This window comes from Panthera uncia, unplaced genomic scaffold (genome assembly GCF_023721935.1).
Source record: "Panthera uncia isolate 11264 unplaced genomic scaffold, Puncia_PCG_1.0 HiC_scaffold_2079, whole genome shotgun sequence".
Taxonomy (NCBI): domain Eukaryota; kingdom Metazoa; phylum Chordata; class Mammalia; order Carnivora; family Felidae; genus Panthera; species Panthera uncia.
The window spans coordinates 1,609-9,145 of record NW_026058777.1 but is presented as its reverse complement, the minus strand read 5'-3'; the positions used below and the strand labels follow the sequence as shown (position 1 = coordinate 9,145).

Below are 7,537 nucleotides of genomic sequence, written 5' to 3'. Positions count from 1 at the left end.
GTTGCCCAGTGATTTCCCATGACAGGCCTGTTCCTATGAATTTCAGAGCCATCTCACTGATGGAATTACCAAACACAGACAGCGTGTCCTTCCAGGACAGAGTGACTTGGAGTCAGACTTGTCTCAGGGTTGGGCACAGCTATAGTTGCTTTGTGTTCAGAATGTTCAGGATCGAGCAAGTGCTCATTCAGCCACCCATGAATGATGAATAAATTGCTATTACACAAATTCACCTGGAAACCAAAAGTTTCTGTCGAAGGTCCCGCATCTGAGTGGAGGAGAGGTGGATATAAGGTCCATGAGGTCACAGATTCTATAGCCCTGGTTTGGGTCAGAAGATTTTTCAGCAGAGGTTCAGCCTGACTGGACATGTCACTGCCGTGACTGAGAGAGTGACAGCCCAGCTCTGAAAGCACAGGCAGGTTGTGTCTTACATGTCCATGGGACTTGAGTTCTGTGGGAGCAGCACTGAGGCTGTTGTCTGAGAATCAATGTCATGATCAGCCTCAGGTACTTAACGGAGCCCCGAGATGGTTGGGAGCTGAGATGCCCACAGAGATAGAGACTCACCCTAAGATTCCTGAGCATTATCATAGTTCCAGGAAAGATATTCAAGGCTCATCCTGGCTGCCTGGATGTCCTACGCTTAATGTCCCTGATGTTTCCTACTGATGGAGACTGTGCCTCCTGTAGATGGAGACACGAAGGACAGCTGGGTGAGCACAAGTTGACCTTGACTTCCAGAGAGACAGAGAATTCTGGAAACTGCAGAGTCCAAGACACTATACACTCAGAGAGAGGAGGCAGCTGTGTGTGTGCGTGTGTGTGTGTGTGTGTGTGTGTGTGTGTTAGACCAAAAAAGAGGCCAAATGGCCTCCTGTCCCTCCTATGTCTTCTTCTGTGGGATGGTTCTCCAGGAAGCTGATTTGGATTTAAAAAGCAAGTATCCCAAATAACTTTTTCCTGGAGGGTAATTTGTTTTAGGCAGCAAGGACTCACATGAGAACAAATTTGTTAACCTTACTGAATTTACTGAACCAGAAGACAAGGTCTTGTCGAGGGACATAAATCTGTCCATTTTATCTCATCTAACTGCCATCTAATAATTGGCATAAGAACTCAAAGCAAAGACTGCCTAATAGTTGAAAATATGTGATTTGACCCAGTGGATCTCAACCTAAGTCTGTTTTGCTCCTCAGAGATATTTGGAAATCACTTGTGAAATGAGGACAGTGATGAGCAGTAGAGCCTAGGCCATAGTAGAGATTGCCCAGACTCTGCTTGCTGAGCCCCACAGCCAGGCCTGACCCAACCAGCCCTTCTTATGCGTCTCCCTGTGTAATGCCTGAAGTTCCTAAACCTCCCACAAAAGACCACCAGAGTCGTAAGTCAAAGCCAAGCGGCAAGGGTCATTTATTGCAGGTTCGAACCTGGACCTCTGCGCACTCGTTGCCGGTGACGCTAAGAGGCCACGATCAGGGTTGGTATAGCGTTTTTATAGACAGAGACAAATAGCACAGGGGAGGTTTCAAATTATGAGGGGCCTGATTAGTTGATTTTAAAGTAAGGACATTTGTTGTTCTCTGATTGGGCGTCCTCTGTCTGTCCTTTGGCGGGAAGGCTTTGTCCGTTACTTGTGGCGGGAGGAAAAAAGGGGGAAGGGGGTAGGTGAGGAATGTGCTAAGCAAGCAGGTTTACAGAAGCGAGAAATGCTGGTTAGTTTATGTACAATCACTCATTCCATTACATATCAGACTACATTTAGGAAGTTTTACAGCCCATTCTACTACACAGCGGGTTACAATCAGGAAAGGTCTCACAATGCTCATAGCAAACAGCAAGCAAAACAGACTTCTCAGCAATTGTATTTCTTATCAAAGATCTATAATAAGCAGAAAAGAGAACCTAGCTTTAAACTAAGGCAGGGCTGTCATTTGGACTCAAAGCTGTTCCTTTTATTCCCCCCTTTTCCTTGTGCCTAAAGAGCCAATCTTGGATCTTCAGTTTTCTATTTGTAATGTCTCGAGCGGTTGGTACTGAGTTTGTAAGACCATTAATTGTACAGCATTGAACCTGTCTTGGATAAAATTAATAATTTTGTTTATGATGCAGGGGCCTAATGTGAGAGCGAGAAGTAGAATGGCCAGAGGCCCAAGTAAAGCGGAGAGCAGGGTAGTTAACCAAGGGGACGCGTTGAACCAGGATTCAAACCACCCTGCCTCCTGTTCTCTTTCTTTTTTTCGTTTGGCTAGCCCTTCTCGGATCTTGGCCATAGAATCCCTTACTATTCCTGTGTGGTCAGCATAGAAGCAACCCTCTTCTCCTAGTGCTGCACAGAGACCACCCTGCTGTAGGAACAGCAGGTCTAATCCTCTCCTGTTTTGTAAAACTACTTCCGAGAGGGAGGTTAGGGATTTTTCAAGCGAAGTGATGGCAGTCTCAATTCTTTCTATATCTTTGTCAACCACTTCTCTAAGTATACTAAAGCCCTTGTTTTGTATAGTTAAGGCCGAGATCCCTGTCCCTGTTTCAATGGCCCCGAGTCCGAATATGGTGGCTAGAGTTAGAGCCCCTGCAGTAATGAGTGCTCTCTTAGTTACTCTTTTGGGTGCTATCCACATCTGGTCTACATACTCAGTTGTGCGGTATATGATTTTTGGGAACACAATTACCATTATACAGAATTCTGACTGATTGAACATATCCTTATAGAGGCAAGGGGTTAATCCCGCATGAGAACAAAGCCACCATGAGTTATTTGGTGGAATAATCCAGTTTTCTGAAGTATTGAATATATTTCTGTTACTTATGCATAAGTGGCTATATTTTGTTGGCACTGTTCCTATACATGTCCCATTTCCCATAAGCACTGGTAGTGTGAGGCCGGGTCTTTTCTGTCCCCAACTGCAAGCGTCTGAGTTGTTTGCAGTGCTATAATTTCCTACTATTGCTACTGACTCGTAAAATGGAGGTTTTGTGGAATAGCACAGCTAACAAGCTTCTGTTTCATTGGGTTTAGTATGGTTTAAGGCCTTATAAGTGGTATTCATCATTACCCATAAGGGGTCATCTTTGAATGGGATTTGAATTTTTTGGGGTTTTCTTGGGGTCCTGGTTACTGTGGTCACCTAAGTGGCCAAAGAGCTAGGACCCTTGCCCGTGGTATTAGTAGGCTTACTTGTGGGCCCTGGAGTAGTAGTAGTAGGCTCACTTGTGGCCCTAGTAGTAGGCTCACTTGTGGCCCTTACTACTAGATTCGGTCCTACTAGCACTGGTGGAATCTTGGGTTCTACCTTTAGTTTTATCTGAATAACAGTTGCATAGTGGGGTGGTCCCCGATATAAATAGATTCCCCAAGTAAGCCCATTGGTCCATCTAGTTTCTTTTTTTCCATCTTCTAGAAATTTGATACGGACAAGGTTACAATTTTCTGAGTAATATCCTCGGCCGGAAAAACCTATGTCACAGGGCTTGACAAATGACATGTCGATGTAAAGAGGTGTTACCTTCCATTTTGATTTACCGTCATTGGCGGTGACACAACTCCAGGACTTACAGTAGTAGCTGAGAATTCCCCCACATATGGAGCGAGCTTTTTGTCCAAACCCAGGGCATGCATAAAACCCTGTTTCGCTTAAGAAATTTCTTGTTTCCTTTCCCCTCCCGTGGTCTAGTCCGACTGACTTAGCCATCTGTTCTAAATTAAAATAGAGATCCGGCCACCAGGTATTTAAGGGAACATCTGTCTTTGTGGTAGTATTATAGACTTCATGGGTTTCCCAATTAGAAACCTCCCAAGTTAAAGTATAGGGTATGTGGGAGTTGCCCGCAATACTTATCAGTCCGTAGGAGGTGAGCAGGAGCACGCTAGTGAGTGTTCCTCCGATCATTGTGGGTCCGGAGCTGCTGCAACAGTCTTGGTATGGGACACCCAGGCCTTTGATCTCAGCTGGTTTTCGGGGTCAGGTTTTCGACGCAGAGTCAATTTTAAAGGATGGGTCTTACTCTGGTCAACCGTCCAGGCGGTGTTGGCTTCCGGCACGAAGTCTTCTCGAACCGCAAAGGGATCAGCTGGTCGGGCGTGGGTGTAATGGATCCAGGTAGCAATCCCGTTGACTTTGAGAGCAGTGGGTGTGGTTAGGATCACAATGTAGGGTCCCTTCCACCGTGGTTGGAGGGTCTCTTGCTTGTGTCTCCGCACGTATACCCAATCTCCGGGTCGGTAGTGATGAGGCTCAGGAGGGGGCCCGTTTTCATAAATGGCTCTCAATCTGGGCCAAACTTCCTGGTGGGTGTGCTGGAGTTCCCTCAGGGAAATAAGAAGTTTATGATCATCAAATTCAGTTAACACATTAGACTGTAGGTTGGGAATTATGGGGGGGGGGCACTCCATACATGATTTCAAAGGGGGTTAATCCCAGTTTGTAAGGGGAGTTCCGCACCCTGAACAGAGCGTAGGGGAGTAAGACTACCCAATTAGCGCCAGTCTCCATGGTCAATTTAGTTAAGGTCTCTTTTAGAGTTCTATTCATTCTTTCTACCTGTCCTGAGCTTTGGGGTCTATATGCACAATGTAGTTTCCAATCAGCCCCAATAAACTGCGCTATCCCTTGTATTACCTTTGAAATGAATGCTGGTCCATTGTCTGATCCTATTAGGGTGGGGAATCTGTACCTGGGCATGATGTCTTCTAACAGTTTCTTTGCTACTACCTGCGCAGTCTCATGCTTGGTGGGGAAGGCCTCTGTCCATCCTGAAAAGGTATCTATAAACACTAACAAATATTTATATCCATATTTTCCAGGCTTTACCTCGGTGAAGTCTACTTCCCAATAGGCTCCCGGCCTGGTTCCGCGGGTTCTGGAGCCAGGGTTTTCCCCGTGGTTGGTGGCGTTAGTTAATTGGCAAGCTTTACAGCTAGTAACTATCTGCTCAATTTTTGTCCTGGAGTCTTTAATGGTGATCCTAGCATGTCTTATTAAGTCTTGCATTTTTCTTGTGCCCATATGAGTGGCTCGGTGCATCTTGGATAAGACTTTATTTCCCATTTCTTCTGGGAGGATTATGCTACAGTTTGCTGCTCTCCACCATCCGTTAAGGCACTGAGTTAAAGGTAATTTTTGGATCCAGTTTAGGTCTTCTTTAGTGTAGGCAGGATTTTCTGGTAAACTAGCTGAACCGGGGTCTGGTAGGGTGGTCATTAAAGCACAGTCCACCTGTAAGGCCGCCTCTCTGGCCACCTGGTCAGCCAAATTATTTCCTCTGGCCACCGGTGTGACCGGTTTTTGGTGGCCTGGGCAATGTATGATGGCTAGTCATTTAGGCAGCCAGAGTGCCTTTAAAAGAGCCAATATTTCTTCTTTGTTTTTGATAGTTTTCCCCTCTGCAGTTAACAGTCCCCTCTCTCTGTATATAGCTCCATGTATGTGGGCCGTAGCAAAAGCATATCTGCTATCGGTATACACGTTTAGTTTCTTGTCTTTTCCCAAAGTCAGTGCCTTGGTTAAGGCCACAAGTTCAGCCCGTTGGGCAGAGGTGCCAGCTGGCAAAGGCTCTGCCCAAACAGTCTCAGTTTCAGTTGTGACTGCTGCCCCCGCGTACCTTTGACCCTGATGTACAAAGCTGCTGCCGTCAGTGAACCAGGTAACCTCAGCGTCTGGTAGCGGGTGATCCTGTAAATCTTCCCGAACTCCATGAACCTGTGCCAATATCTCAGCGCAGTCATGGAGGGGGGTATCCAAGTCCAGGTCTGGTAACAGGAAGGCAGGGTTTAGTGTTCGGGGGGGAGCATAAATGATTCTGAGGGGATTTAATAATAGTCCCTGGTAGTCAACCAGTCGGGCGTTACTTATCCATCGGTCAGGAGGTTGTTTGAGGACTCCCTCGATGGCATGAGGGGTTGTAACATGTAACTCTTGTCCCATAGTTAACTTATCAGCATCCTTTACCATTAGAGCTGTAGCAGCGATCATACGGAGACAAGGGGGCCAGCCAGCCGCTACTGGGTCTAGTCTTTTTGAAAGATAGGCAATGGGCCTGGGCCATGGACCAAGGAGTTGCATCAGCACTGCTTTGGCTACCCCCTTGTTTTCATCTACGAAGAGATGAAAGGGTTTGGAGACATCGGGGAGCCCTAAGGCTGGCGCCGACAACAGGGCGAGTTTGATTTGCTGGAAAGCCTGCTCAGTTTTCTCTGTCCACTCAAAGGGTGTCTGTTCTCAGGTGACCAGGTAAAGAGGCTTAGCTATCTCGGTGAACCGAGGTATCCACAAGCGGCAGAACCCGGCCGATCCCAGGAATTCTCTTACCTGCCTTCGCGTTGTGGGTCGGGGGATGCGGAGGACGGTTTCCTTCTGTGCATCAGTGAGCCATCGTTGGCCTTTTCTTAACAGATACCCCAAGTAGGTTACCTCGGATCTGCAAATTTGGGCTTTTTTTGCTGAAGCCCGGTACCCCAGGGCACCAAGTGTCCGGAGGAGATTTTTGGTGCCTTGCAAGCAAGCTTCGGCAGTCTCAGCGGCAATTAAAAGATCGTCAACGTACTGCAAGAGTCACTTCGGGGTTTTGATTCCGGTACTCACCCAGATCCTCGTGAAGTGCCTCATCGAACAAGGTGGGTGAGTTTTTAAATCCTTGGGGGAGCCGGGTCCAGGTGAGATGCCCATTTATGCCTCTCTCAGTGTCGGACCACTCGAAGGCGAAGAGCTCTTGACTTTTGGGGGCCAGAGGCAGGCTGAAAAAAAGCATCTTTTAAATCAAGGACAGTATACCATTGTCTTTCTGGGCTGAGGGCACTTAGGAGGGTATAGGGGTTGGGTACTGTTGGGTGTATGTCTATGACTCGGCGGTTAACTTCTCTCAGATCTTGTACCGGACGATAGTCCACACTGTTAGGTTTTCATACAGGCAGCAGGGGGGTGTTCCAGGCTGAATGGCAGGGACGCAAGATGCCTAAGTCTAGGAGGCAACGGATATGTGGAGTGATGCCATTTCTGGCCTCCATTGACATTGGGTATTGTCGGACCCGAACTTGATCTGCCCCTGGTTTCAGCTCTATGAATAGAGCTGGGCAATGTTTAGCCAACCCCATACCCCCGGTTTCAGCCCATGCTCCTGGAAACTGTTGGAGCCAGGGCTCTATGTTTTGACTTTGTGAGGGTGGCCCCTGGTGGAGTCGATATTCATCTTCTAATCTTAGAATAAGTATGGTAATGGGTTGGTTGTGAGGGCCAGTCACTTGGGGGCCCCCTGGCGTAAAATGAATTTGGGCCTCCATTTTAGTGAGTAAGTCTCTTCCTAATAAGGGGCATAGGCTGTCGGGGATGACTAAGAAGGAATGGGTGACCTTTCCATTTCCTAGGTCCACAGTCCTCTGGGTGGTCCAGGGATATTTTTTTATTCCGGTAGCCCCTTGGACCCAGGAAGATTTTTCAGAAAATTTTCCATGGGGCCTGATCAAGACCGAATGTTGTGCCCCTGTGTCAACTAGGAATTGAACTGGGTTCCCCTCCACTTGTAGCGTTACCCTAGGTTCGGG

The 7,537-nt window shown here is 47.3% G+C and overlaps 1 long non-coding RNA gene across 1 annotated transcript; it reads right to left on the bottom strand.

Annotated features, from left to right (window-relative positions):
* Positions 1-1,389: 1,389 nt before the first annotated feature.
* Positions 1,390-6,951, bottom strand: LOC125917602 (uncharacterized). The gene is made up of 2 exons (XR_007456238.1): positions 6,309-6,951; positions 1,390-5,749 (listed from the first exon to the last, which is right to left on the bottom strand). It is a non-coding gene; the product is annotated as an uncharacterized LOC125917602 (long non-coding RNA).
* Positions 6,952-7,537: the final 586 nt, after the last annotated feature.